Below are 15,209 nucleotides of genomic sequence, written 5' to 3' on the forward strand. Positions count from 1 at the left end.
TTGCTAAGCAAAATAAGTTAATCACAGAAAGACAAATATATGATTTTGCTCACATGTGGAACTTAAGACAGATGAACATAGAGGAAGGGAAGGAAGAACCAGATAGAGAGAGAGAGGGGGGCAAACCACAAGAAATCCTCAAAGAGAACAAACAGGATTGCTGGAGGAGAGCTGGGTGGGGAGGTGGGCTAAATGGGTGATAGACATTAATACATTATAGATACATCTATAATATATTAATGATGTTTACAACTCAACACCAAAATAAAGAAATACCATTGAAAATAAGCCAAGGACTGGAATAGACATTTTTTAAAGAAGACAAAGATAGCCAACACACGCATGAGAAGATCCTCCATATCACTCATCATCAGGGAAATGCAAATCAAAACCACAAGGCGATGTCACTTACACCTGTCAGAATGGCTAGAATCAAAAAGACAAGAAATAACAAGGTTTAGGGAGGCTGCAGATGAAAGGGAACACTTGTGTACTGTTGGTGGGAATGTGAATTGGTGCAGCCACTGTGGAAAAGTGTGGAGGTTCCTCAAAAAATTAAAAATAGAAGTACCATGCAATCCAGTAATTTCATTACTGAGTATTTACAAAGAGAAAACAAAAACACTAACTCAAAAAGGCATATGCACTTCTGTGTTTATTGCAGCATTATTCACAATAGCCAAGTTTTGATAGCAACCTAGGCGTCCATCAGATGAATGGAAAGAGATGCAGCCTACCTAAACACAACGGAGTATTACTCAGCCATAGAAAGAAGGGGATCTTGCCATTTGCAACAAAATGGATAGGCCTTGAGGATATGGTGTTAAATGAGAAATCAGAAAGACAAATACCATAAGATTTCTCCTTTGTGTGGAATCTAAAAAAAACAAAAACAAAAACAAAAACGTAACCCCCCCCCCAGAAAAGGAGAAACAGATTTTAGAAAAAAGTGTTGGTTTACAGAGGTGTATAGAGCTGGGGAGATGGATGAAAGAGGTGAAGGGCATCCAGAGGTACAAACTTCCAGTTACAAAATAAATAAGTCATGGGGATGAAAAGTCCATATAGGGAACACAATCAATATTACTGTAACAACGCTGTGTGGTGACAGATGATGACTACAGTTAATGTAGTGAGCACTAAGTAATGCATAGAACTGTGGAATAACTATGTTGTATTCTGAAACTAATATAACATTCTATATCAACCAGACTTCAATATTTGTTTAAATGGCCTGAGTCTTACCTGGGTGAGAGCATGATAGAAGTCAATGAATACAGCTGAAGCTTTTTTTTTTTTTTACTGTTTTTATTTATTTGAGAGAGAGACAGACAGACAGAATAAGCAGAGGAGGGTCAGAGAGAGAGGGAGACACAGAATCTGAAGACAGGCTCTGAGCTAGCTGTCAGCACACAGCCTGATGTGGGGCTCGAACCCATGAACTGTGAGATCATGACCTGAGCCAAAGTTGGACTCTTAACCGACTGAGCCACCCAGGCTCCCTGAGGCTACTTTCATAGTGAAGTATTCAGAAAAAAGAGGTAATGGTCCTCCTTCTACACTCAGACCACACTGATAATATTATGTTCAGCCTGGACACAATATTCTGGTGCACACAAAATAAACAATGTGTGTGTGTGACATCATTTCATAGACATGTTCCAGATTTCTTCATGGAGAAGAGTTTGAGGTGAGGATTTACAAATTAGCAAGGTCAATGTTATTGGTACGATGTTTAGCTGAGCTACTGAGTCCTTGCTATTTTATGGCCACGTATTTTCTCCTGATTTGGCTAGCTTTTTTTTTTTTAATGTTTTATTTATTTTTGATACAGAGAGAGACAGAGCATGAGAGGGGGAGGAGCAGAGAGGGGAGACACAGAACTGGAAGCAGGCTCCAGGCTCCGAGCTAGCTGTCAGCACAGAGCCCGACGCAGGGCTCGAACCCACGAACGTGAGATCTGACCTGAGCCGAATCGGAGGCTCAACGGACTGAGCCACCCAGGCGCCCCTTGGCTAGCTTTTGAGTAGCGTTGAGGACAAGGTAAAGCCTGAGGAAAACATTGCAAATGCACAAGAAAATTATCCCCATGATAAACTATTAGTGAAATGATTCAAAAGTGAGACTTTAATTCATCTTCTAACTTGATCTTGTTAAATGAATATTTGTGGAAGAGAGGAAAGTATAAACAGAGAAGGTTGGAAGGAAAAAAGGAAAAGGGAGAAAATGAGGGATTTGTTTCAGTAATAATTTGTGGTAATAAAAATTGTGTACTGTGGGGATTTGTGCTGCCAGAGAGTGAGAACATAGGAAAGAAAAGTCAGACTGAAATGAAGACTCCTTTCCTCAGTGGTCATACTATAAAAAGAAGGTGGATTACAGCATGCTGTAAATAGACTGAGCTAAACTAAACACAAAATATAGATGATTGCTTGAAGAGAAAACTTATTTTCCTCATGGAAGATTCAACACTGCATCAATGGATTTACTGCTTATAAACAGTGGTGGAAAGTGTGCACTTTATTTTTGTTTTGAAGTTAGAGTTGACTTTTGAGATTGTTTTTAAATAATTATAGTTCTTTTCTGATGTTTATTTTTTTAAATTTGCCTAACATTTGGATTTGGGCTTTTACTAAAAAGTTAAATTTTATTTTTTAATTCATTAAATATAAACATTTTTCTTCCTCTTTCTAAACCCTAATAAAAAGTTCAAAAATTTTGTTAAGATTTTAATGTATCTGGTAAAGTTCTTTTCTTCCCATAGGCAGTAATGCTATCATCATTAGAAGTCATCTTGGTTAGAATTTTACAAATATGTACATTTAAAAATATATAAGTATTTTCATTTGGTTGCAAAGGATTATTGATTTGTTTTCCATCAGTTTTAAAATATTTTGATCATGGAACTGGGGTCTTTAAACTATAGATGCTTCTGGATGCCACAAGACATATTTTGATTCAGTGGAAAAAGCATGGTCCTCCATTTATTACCAACCATCTGTTGTGTGAAAGATGAAAATTATATCCCAAGGGAAACTGATTGAGTAGCCAGAGACAACGACACAGCCATTGTCATTACCTTTGGCCAGCACTTCAGATTCTTTCCTGTCAAGATTTTCATCCATAGGGCCATCAAGGTTCAAATTGAACATTGAGTGTTTGCTTTTGCAAAGCCCAGAGACCAAGGTGATCCTTACAACTGACTAATAGGCAACTGACAGAATGGGAAAAGATAGTTGCAAATGGCATATCAGATAAAGGGCGAGTATCCAAAATCTACAAGGAATTCATCAAACCCCACACCCGAAAATCGAATAATCCAGTGAAGAAATGGGCAGACGACTTGAAGAGACACTCCTCCGAAAAGGACATCCAGATGGCCACTAGGCACATGAAACGATGCTCAGTGTCACTCATCATCAGGGAAATACAAATCAAAACCACACTGAGATACCACCTCATGCCAGTCAGAGTGGCTAAAATGAACAAATCAAGAGGCTATAGATGCTGGTGAGGATGTGGAGAAATGAGCACCCTCCTACACTGTTGGTGGGAATGTAAACTGGTACTTCCGCTCGGGAAAACAGTGTGGAGATTCCTCAAAAAACTATCCATAGAACTCCCCTATGACCTCGCAATAGTCCTGCTGGGGATCTACCCAAGGGTTACAGAAGTGCTGATGCAGAGGGTCACATGTACCCCAATGTTCATAGTGGCACTTTCAACAATAGCCAAATTATGGAAAGAGCCTAAATGTCCATCAACTGATGAATGAAATACCACATGGCAATGAGAAAGAATGAAATCTGGCCATTTGTAGCAAAATGGATGGACCTGGAGGGTGTCATGCTAAGTGAAAGAAGTCAGGCAGAGAAGGACAGATACCATATGTTGTCACTCATAAGTCTAACAGGAGAAACTTAACAGGAGACCATGGGAAGGGGAAAGGGGTGGGGGAAAGATTTGGGGAGAGGGAGTGAGGCAAATCATGAGAGACCTTTGAATGCTGAGAACAAACTAAGGGCTGAAGAGGGAGGTGGGAAGGGAAAGGAGGGTGATGGTCATGGAGGGGGCACTTGTGGGGAAGAGCACTGGGTGTTATATGGAAAACAACTTAGTAACGAACTATTAAAAAAATTAAAAAATAAAAATGTAAAAAAAGTATGGTTTTGGTTTATAAAAACAAACTGAAAACACCAGAGATGATTAATGATTTCCATGGGTATATTCAAAATCTTATCATAAAGGATATTTTTGTGTCTCAGTGTGGGTATTATTGATGTGGGGAGACTATGGCATATGGCACTAATAACACCCATCCACCTGATTATGTGACTGGAAATCATGTTAACATGTTCTTAAACTGTATTTGCTAGAGGAAAAAAACCCAGAAAAACAGTACTAGCTAATCTCTATGGATGACCTAATTTAGACTACCAGGATAGTTTAATGTAATTCAAGAATAAAGAAATGAAATTTAAACATTAATGTAGTAAGATATACCTAACATAAAAATTACCACTGAAACATTTTTAAGTGTTTATTCATTTTTGAGGGGGAGACAGAGGATCCAAAGTGGCCTCTGGGCTCACAGCAGCAAGCCCAACGTGGGGATTGAACTCACAGACTGTGAGATCATGACCTGAGCTGAAGTCAGGAACTCAAGACTGACTGAGCCATACAGGTGTCCTCCATTTAAACAATTTTTAAGTGTATAATTCAGTGGCTGTGCAATTCAGATACATTCACAATATCATGCAAATATCATGATCTATCCCCAGAACTTTTTCATCATCCCAAACAAAAACTATATATATAAATAAAATATAAATAAAAACTATATATAAATATATACATAAATGAATCCCTCATCCTCTGTTATCCTCAGCACCTGACAACCACTATTCTACTGTCTCTATGAATTAGACTAGTCTAGGTATAGGTCATTATATGGAATTATACAGTATTTGTATCTGCTTATTTCATTCAATTTAATGTCAAGTTTTATCCATGTTGTTGCACGTGGAAGAATTTCCTTTTTTAAGACTGAATATTTCATCATCTATCTCTGTATATACATGTCTATATCCATATATACATATACACACACATTTTCTGATCAATAGACACTTGGGTTGTTTGTTTTCACCACTTTTTGGCAAATGTGAATAATGCTGCAATGATGAGAAAATCAAAGTTGAAGGAATGTCTCTAGTGCTGAGTGTGAGGACAGAGTGGCAGATCATTGTTCATAATTCAATCATAAGAAATGCGTTGCCCAGAAATAAATAGTCTAAATAATTTAAATTCAGAAAAAATATGATCTGTAGGAGAAAACTTGGTGGAATCATAAAAGAACTCTTCTTGCTTAATAAAATTACTTGGAATTTTGGTAACCAGTTATTCCTTAGACTCCAGTAAGAATCAAATCACAGTCAAAACTCTACAAATGCATTGCAAGAAACCAAGTATTAGGTCAAAATGGAGATCCAGAAACCCTGCTTCTTGCAGACCCTAAAGTTATAGGGGAGATACCCTCTAGGGGACCTGAGATGACTTTATAAACTTTGTCTCTTACTATTCCTCCCAGCGTGAAAGTAATTCACCCTTCCCACTGACATGTTCAACATCTCGAGGTGGAACTATTGCGGAGTAACAACAGTTAATGGAGTAACATTTGAAAGGCGTTTCTTAGTGAGAGGAAGTGAAACAATCATACTATCGTTTAGCGCCATAGCCAAGTCACATAGGTGAGGATTGCGATCCTCTCAACACGAGAACACACACTAGAAAGCTCTTTCTTGTATCAAACTTACCCACTAGTTCTAATTCTTTTTAGAGAATACTTCAAAAAAATTTTTTTCAAGTTATCTCTATAACAAAACTTGGGCTTGAACTCACAACCCCAGGATCAAAAGTCACATGCTCTGAGACAGCTAGCCAGAAACCCCTAAAAAAATACCTTCAAAATAAACATATTCTTCCATGTACGGTATTCTTATCTGCTTACACGAGTTAGCATTCTCCCTCCGAGGCCGTTTCACATTCCTTCATCCCAGTTCTAATACCAGTGTCTAGTTTTCTTACCATGGCTCTCCTCTGAATATGCTGGAGGTTGTCTGGGTCACTCTACAACATGCTTTCCACCCCATCTCACATGCTCTAATGCAAATGTGATCATTAGTATAAAGCAATGAGAATCTACTATTTCTCTTGTTCCAGAGCTGCACTGTACCATAGAATAGCTGTGAGTCACATGTGGCTGTTTAAGTGAAGTGAAAAATTAGCTCCTTGGTTTCAACAATGACATTGCAAGTGTTCAACAGACACATGTGCCTAGTGGCACTATTCTGCCAGCACAATATTTGCTTTCATTTGCCTCTGGAGAGTTTGTTAAGTTTTGTTGTATTTGGATGTGTTTTAAAAAAATAAGCCAGAGATATTTTATTAATTTTATGATGAGTAAAATAAATAATCAGATGTTAAGTGTTAATGTCTTGACTTTTAAGTCATTAACTTCTGGCTTAATCTTTTAAAGAAATTCTGGTGTCTACATATTTTATAATGTTTTGGCTTTGAAGTGATAGTTTCAGGTTATTGCAGATATTAGCTATATTGCTAATGTCTAAGACTTGACTAAGCCATTTGAAATGCTAAAAAGGTTTTCCACTGAAATTATCAGGCTTCTTTAAAAAATCCACATATACACAATGGAATGAAACTAGAAATCATTAGCATAAGGAAAACAAAAATACACAAATATATGGAAATTAAACAATGCACTATTTATCAATAGGTCAAAGAATAAATAAAATTTAGAAAATATTTGGATACAAGTGAAAATAAAAACAACATATCAAAACTTCTGGGATGTAGCAACAATAGTACAAAAAGGTCTTTTCGACAAATAGTGCTGAAAAATGGGATAGGACAACAAATTAGACAACCCAGAAGATATGGTCGAATCCTAGAACCATTTAACCTACTAAGACTGACTCATGAGGACTACATTTTTAAAAAATGTATAATTACATTTAATACAAGGAGTTTATTGAAAAAGTAATCAAAAATCTCCCCCCAAAATAAAAGCCCCAAACCAGATGGCTTCACTGAAGAATTCTACTAAACATGTAAAGAATAACACCAATCCTTCCCAAACTCTTACAAAGAGGAGAGCACTAACTCATTCTGTGAGGCCAGCAATCCTCAAATACTAAAATCAGACAAAGACACAAAAAGAAAACAACAGACCAATATCCCTGATGAATATTAATGCAAAAATGCTAAACAAGATACTAACAAAGTGAATTCATCAGCACATTGAAAGGATCTTATGTAATTATAAAGTGGAATTATATCTGAAAACCAGGATAGCTCAGCATATTGAAAATCAGTGTAATGCACTACACTGATAAAATAAAGGTGAAAAGCCATATAATCTTAGTGAATGCAGAACACAACATCTGACAGAATTCTATGTCCTTTTAAAAGAAAAACATTTGACAAACAAGGAATAGAAGAAAACTACCCGAAAATAATAAAAGCTGTATATCCAAAGCCCGTAGCTAACATCATATTCAATAGAGAAAGTCTGCAAGCTTTTCCTCTAAGATCAGGAAAAAGCCAATGACTTGTAGCACATTTACTACCACTATTCAACGTAATACTGGAAGTTCTAGCCAGGGTAATTAGATGAGAAAAAGAAATAAGGGGCAAGTTGGAAAATAAGTAGAATAATCTGTTTGCAGAATATATTATCTTATATTTTAAAAATCCTAAGAATTCCACAACAGAACTGTTAGAACCAATTTAAAAAATTTGCAGGACATGAAATCACACTTGAAAATTAGTTGCATGTCTACCTAACAAAGACCAATCTTAAAAAGAAATTAAGAAAACAATCCCATTGCCACAGTATCAAAAAAAAAATACTTTGGAATAAATTTAACCAAGGAGGTGAAAGACTTGTGCACTTGCAATATAAAACATTGCCAAAAGAAATTGAAGAGTAGGGGCACCTGGGTGGCTCAGTCAGGTAAGTGTCCAACTTTTGTTCAGGTCATTATCTTCCAGTTCGTGAGCTTGAGCCCTGCATTGAGCTCTGTGCTGACAACTCAGAGCCTAAAGACTGCTTCAGATTCCATGCTTCCCTCTCTCTCTTCCCTCCTGACTCATGTTCTCTCTCGCTCAAAAATAAATATTAAAAAATTAAAAAGAAATTGAAGATCCAAATAAATGGAAAAACATGCCATAGTTGTGGTTGGAAGACTTTATACAATTAAAATGTTCATACTACCCAAAGCAATCTACAAATTAATCCTTATCAAAAATTACAATGACTTTTTTGTAGAAATAAAAAAATCCTCAAATTCATATGGAATCTCAAGAAACCCTGAAGAGCCAAAACACACTTGAAATAGAAGAACAAAGTTGAAAGACTCAGATTGCCTGACTTCAAAATGATACCACAAGGCAACAGTAAATAATCTAGTCATATAGACCAATGCAACAGGACAGAGGACCCCAAAGTATCCCTTGCATATATGGCAAAATGATTTTCAACAAGAGTGCCAAGACAGGACAGGGAAAGGAAAGACTTTTCAATAAATGGTGCTGAAAAACTGAATATTCACATACAAACACTTTAGGTTGGACCCTTACCTTACACTGGTTTATAAAATTAACTCAAAATTGACTGACAACTTACATATGGTATCTAAAACTATTCAAATCCTGGAAGAAAATGTAGGGGAAAGCTTAGAACGTTAGGTCTGGCAATAATTTCTTTGATAGAATGCCAAAAGCACAGGTAACCAACAAAAAATTTGATGAATGGGAGGTACCCTAAATTTAAGAAATTTAACCTTTTGAAAGAATCAACAGAATGAAAAGACAACCTACAGAATGGGAGAAAACGATTGCAAATCATATATCTGATAAAGCTTTAGTATCTAGAATACATAAGGAAATATTAGGATTCGACAAGAACAAGATAAAAACCCAATTAAAAATTAAGCAGAAGAGGGGGCTAGATGGCGGAGAAGTAGGGAGCTCTGTAGTCTTTGCCCACCTGCATCTATTAAACTGAGAAGGACTGAAGGGACAATACTTTGATCTGCAAGAGTCAAAGGAGAACATATAGACTCCAGAAAGAAGACAACCTCAAAGATCCCTGAGTGAGTGAGTGCAAACTGGGGAAATTCAAAAAAGAGCCTGCCCCGGAGGTGCAGAGGGGAGGGATCCCCAGCCCAACACAGGGAGAGTGTGCGGTGCCCCAGAGAGACAAAGGGAAGAGAGAGACTGAAAAAGCTCATAGAACTGTCTCTAGAGAAGAGATAAAGAACTCACCCAGGGATGGAGAGATATTGCCACCCCATATATAACTGCTGGGCGTGGGGAGAGAAATCCATCCAATTTAGCTGGCGAATCCTTCCTTGGGCTCTACAGCAGTGGTGCCCATCCAGGTAGCACCAGGCGAGGCAGCCTCTGCCCTGTCCCCCTACTTGACCCCTGCTGGGAGGCTGGCCAACATCAGGAGCACATCTAGTCTATAGGGGGGCAGCAGCACCAGGAAAAACAATCCCGTCCCCTTCCCCTGCAGGATCCCAGCTTGGAGGCTGACTGCCAGTGGGAGGGCATCTCATCTCCAGTGATAGCATTAATTCATGGACTAGGATTTGAAAGCGAAGGAGAGATTGGAAAGTGCGGCTTGGCTCGCCCATGGCACAGGGAGATTGGACTCCAAAGAGTGGCTTGCAACGTTTGGTTCCAGCAGAGCTTGGGGCGCCACCATCCTTCTCTTCACAACCACCAAGGCAGGGCCTTGGAGAGCAGCCCCCAAGACCTACCTACACCAAACCACGCCTATCCGTGCCAGAGACTGCCCCCTTTTTTCTATTTCCTTTATCTTTTTTTTCCCCTCTCTCACCATCCAGATATATTTTCCCTTATCTCTTTTTTATCTCTCTTCTCAGTTGGTTATATGCTTTTAGACTGTCCATAGTCTTTTGTTGCCTCTGTTCCCCCCACTCCCCTTATTTTTTCTTTTCTTTTTTCTTCCTTTCCCCTTTTGGTTTGCTTGTTTGTTTTATTTGTCTGTGCGTTTGCATGCTTTTGTTCCCTGTGTGTCTGTTTTCCTTTTCAGGGCTACCTCAAGAAACAAGCCAAAGTACACATAGTGGAGAGTCCCAAATATCACTAAGTAGGGAAATAAAATAATCAGAGACACAACAAGAGAAACTAAGAAGGACAGATACCATATGTTTGCACTCATAGGTCTAACAGGAGAAACCTAACAGAGAACCATAGGGAGGGGAAGGGGGAAAGAGTTGGGAGAGAGAGGGATGCAAATCATGAGAGACTATTGAATACTATAAACAAATCGAGGGCTGAAAGGGGAGGGGGAAGGAGGAGAAGGAGGGTGGTGGTAATGCAGGAGAGCATTTGTGGAGAAGAGTACTGGGTGTTTTATGGAAACCAATTTGACAATAAACTATTAAAAAATAAAAAATAAAATAATTTCAAATGACAAAAAAAAAAAAAAAAACTGAGAGACACCATTTAAAAAACACTTCCCGAAAAGATAGGCCATGGACAGTCCTTTACTTGAGCAATACTAACACACAGTGCATAACGAGCTTTTAAAACTGACAAGAGGCAGAAAGCTAGTCAAAATGACAAAACGAAACAACTCTCCTCTAATGAAATTCTAGGAAGAAGTCACAGCCACATAACTGCTCAAAACAGATTTAAGCAACAAAACTGAACAAGAATTTAGAACATTTGTCATAAAATTAATCACTAGACTTGAAAAAAGCATCAGAGAGGCTATTGATACAAAGACTAGGGACCTTCAAAATAGCTGTGATGAATTTAAAAAGGCTATAAATGATGTGCATATAAAATGGAGGCAGCCACTGCACGGATTTAAGAGACAGACAGGAGAATAGGTGAATTAGAAGACACAGTTAAAGCAAAAGAGGAAGCTGAGAAAAAGAGAAATTGATACAGGAGCACAAAAGGAGAATTCGAGACTTGAGTGATACAATCAAACGGAACAATATCCCTATCGTAGGAATTCCTAAAAAAGAAGAAAAGAAAAAAAGGTCCTGAAGGGGTGCTACATCAAATTATAGCTGAGACTTCCCAAATTTGGGGAGAGAAAGAGACATTGAAATCCATGAGGCACAAAGAATCCCATTAAGATGTAACTTGAATTGACCTTTGGCAAAACATATAATGAAACTGGCAAAATATAAAGATAAAGAGAGTATTCAGAAAGCAGATAGGGATAAAAGGGCCCTAACATACAAAGGGAAACCAGCAGAGTGGTCACAGACCTATCTACTGAATCTTGGCAGGCCAGGAAGGAAGGACAGGAAATCTTCAATGTGATGAACAGGAAAAATATGCAGCCAAGAATCCTTTATCCAGCGAGCCTCGCATTCAAAATAGAAGGAGAGAGAGAGAGGTGTTCCCAAATAAACAAAAATTGAGAGAATTCATCACCACAAAACCAACCCAACAAGAAATCCTAAGAGGGACTCTAAAAAGGAAATGTTGCAAGGAATACAAGGCACCAGAGATACCACTACAAACATGAACTCTACAGAGAACACAACGAATCTAAACCCACATTTTTCAATAACACTGAATGTAAATAAACTGGATGCTCCAATCAAATGACACAGAATGGATAGAAACCAAAATCCATTTATTTGCTGTCTAAAAGAGACTCAGCTTAGACCTGAAGACACCTTCATATTGAGAGTAAGGGGAAGGAGAAATATCTATCATGTAACTGGAAAACAAAAGAAAGCCGGAGTAGCCAACTTATATCAGACAAACTGGACTTTAAAGTAAAGGCAGTAACAACAGATGAAGAATGGCATTATCTAATAATTACAAGGTCTTTCCATCAGGAAGAGCTAATAATTATAAACATCTATGCACCAAATTCGGAAGCACCAAAATACATAAAACAGTTAACCACAAACAATCTTATTGAGAAGAATGTGCTAATTGCAGGGGACTTTAATACTCCACTGACAGCAATGGATAGATCAACCAGACAGAAAATCATTAAAGAAACAATGGACCCGAATGACACATTGGAACAGATGGAATTGATAGATATATTTAGAACTCTGTATCCTGAAGCTAGGGAATTCACTTTCTTCTCGAGTGCACATGACACATTCTCCAAGACAGATCACATACTGGGTCATAAGGCAGCCCTCCATAAATACAAATGAATTGCGATCATATCATGCACACTTTCAGATCACAATGCTATGAAACTTGAAATTAACCACAGGAAAATGTCTGGAAAACCTCCAAAAAATGTGGAGGTTAAAAATCACCCTACTAAAGAATGATCAGGCTAATCAGTCAATTAGAGAAGAAGTTTAAAAATATCTGGAAGCAAATAAAAATGAAAATACAACAATCCGAACTCTCTGAGATGCAGCAAAGGCAGTTCTAAGAGGAAAATATATTGCAATCCAGGCCTATTTCAACAAACTATAAAAAGCACAAATTCAAAATCTAACAGAGCATCTAAAGGAACTAGAAGGGGAGCAGCTAGAGCACTTCAAACCCAGCAGAAAAGAAAAAATAAAGATCAGGGCAAAAATAAACAATATAGAGCCCAAAACAACAACAACAACAGTTGAACATATCAATGAAACCAAGAGTTGGTTTTTTGAAAAAATAAACAAAATTAATAAACCCCTAGCCAGGCTTCAGAAAAAAAAAAGAGAGAGAGAAAGAGAACACCCAAATGGAAACATGAATGAAAATGGACCTATTACAACCAATCCCTCAGAAATAAAAGCAATCAGAGATTACTATGAGAAATTATATGACAATAAACTGGACAATCTAGAAGAAATGGACAAATTTCTAAATGCACATATACAACAAAAATTCAAATAGGAATAGATAGAAAATCTGAACAGATCATAACCAGTGAAGAAATCGAATCAGTTATCAAAAATCTCCCGAAGAATGAGAAACCAGGGCCAGATGGCTTCCCAGGGGAATTCTACCGGACATTTAAAGCAGAGTTAATACCCATTCCTTTCAAGCTGTTCCAAAAAATAGAAATAGAAAGAGGACTACCAAACTCATTCTATGAAGCCAGCATCACTTTGATTCCCAAACCAGAGACCCAACTAAAAAGAAAAAGAGAGAGAGAGAGAAAGAGAGAGAGAAAGAGAACTACAGGCCAACATCCTTAATGAATACAGATGCGAAAATATTCAACAAGATACTAGCAAATCGAATTCAACAGCATATAAAAAGAATTATCCATCATGATCAAGTGAGATTCATTCCTGGGTTACAGGGCTGGTTCAATATTTGCAAATCCATCAATGTGATTCATCACATTAACAAAAGAAAAGATAAAAACCATATGATCCTGTCAATAGACACAGAAAAAGCATTTGACAAAATACAGCACCCTTTCTTAATAAAAACCCTTGAAAAGTCGGAATAGAAGGAACTTACTTAAACATTATAAAAGCCATTTATGAAAAGCCCACAGCTAATATCATCCTCAATGGGGAAAAACAGAGCTTTCCCCCTGAGATCAGGAACACGACAGGGGTGCCCACTCTCACCACTGTTGTTCAACCTAGTGCTGGAAGTTCTAGCATCAGTAATCAGACAACAAAAAGAAATAAAAGGCATCAGAATTGGCAAAGAAGTCGTCAAACTTTCACTTTTCACAGATGACATGATACTCTACATGGAAAATCCGATCTACTCTACCAGAAGCCTTCTAGAACTAATCCATGAATTCAGCGAAGTCGCAGGGTACAAAAACGATGTACAGAAATCAGTTGCATTTTTATACATCAATAATGAAGCAACAGAAAGAATTCAAGAAACTGACCCCATTCACAATTGCACAAAAAACCATAGAATACCTAGGAATAAACCTAACCAAAGATGTAAAAGCCGTATATGATGAAAACTATAGAAAACTTATGAAAGAAATTGAAGAAGACACCAAGAAATGGCAAAACATTCCATGCTCATGGATTGGAAGAATAAACATTATTAAAATGTCATTATTACCCAAAGCAATCTACACATTCAATGCAATCCCAATCAAAATTGCACCAGCTTTCTTCCCAAAGCTAGAACAAACTATCCTAAAATTCCTATGGAACCACAAAAGACCCTGAATAGCCAACATAATATTAAAGAAGAAAACCAAAACAGGAGGCATCACAATCCCAGACTTCAGCCTCTACTACAAAGCTGTCATCAAGACAGTATGGTATTGGTACAAAAACAGACACATAGACCAATGGTATAGAATAGAGAGCCCAGAACTGGACCCACAAATGTATGGTCAATTAATCTTTGACAAAGCAGGAAAGAGTATCCAATGGAAAAATGACAGCCTCTTTGGCAGGCGATGCTGGGAGAACTGGAGAGCAACATGCATAAGAATGAAACTAGACCACTTTCTTACACCATACACAAAAATAAACTCAAAATGGCTGAAGGACCTGAATGTGAGACAGGAAACCATCAAAACCCTTGAGGAGAAAGCAGGAAACAGCCTCCTTGACTTCAATCGCAGCAACTCCCTACTGGACACATCCCCAAAGGCAAGGGAATCAAGAACCAACATGAACTATTGGGACCATATCAAGATAAAAGGCTTTTGCACTGCAAAGGAAACCATCAAGAAAACTAATAGGCAACTGACAGAACGGGAAAAGATAGTGTCAAATGACATATTGGATAAAAGGTTAGTATCCAAAATCTACAAGGAACTCACCAAACTCCACACCTGAAAAACCAATAATCCAGTGAAGAAATGGGCAGAAGACATGAATAGACACATCTTGAAAAAGGACATCCAGATGGCCAACAGACACATGAAACGATGCTCAGCATCACTCAGCATCAGAAAAATACAAATCAAAACCATTCTGAGGTACCACCTCACACTGGTTAAAGTGGCTAAAATGAAATCAAGAGACTATAGATGCTGGCGAGGATGGAGAAACAGGCACCCTTCTACACTGTTGGTGGGAATGTAATCTGGTACAGCCACTCTGGAAAACAGTGTGGAGGGGCGCCTGGGTGGCTCAGTCGGTTAAGCCTCCAGCCTCGGCTCAGGTCAGAACTCACATTCGTGGGTTCGAGTCCCACATCAGGCTCTGTGCTGACAGCTAGCCCAGAAC

General features: G+C 38.0%; 1 pseudogene; it reads left to right on the forward strand.

The window, feature by feature from the left end:
* The first annotated feature begins 2,330 nt into the window (after window positions 1–2,330).
* Window positions 2,331–4,376, forward strand: LOC115272699 (annotated as a pseudogene).
* Window positions 4,377–15,209: the final 10,833 nt, after the last annotated feature.

This window comes from Suricata suricatta, chromosome 11 (assembly GCF_006229205.1).
Source record: "Suricata suricatta isolate VVHF042 chromosome 11, meerkat_22Aug2017_6uvM2_HiC, whole genome shotgun sequence".
NCBI classification, from domain to species: domain Eukaryota; kingdom Metazoa; phylum Chordata; class Mammalia; order Carnivora; family Herpestidae; genus Suricata; species Suricata suricatta.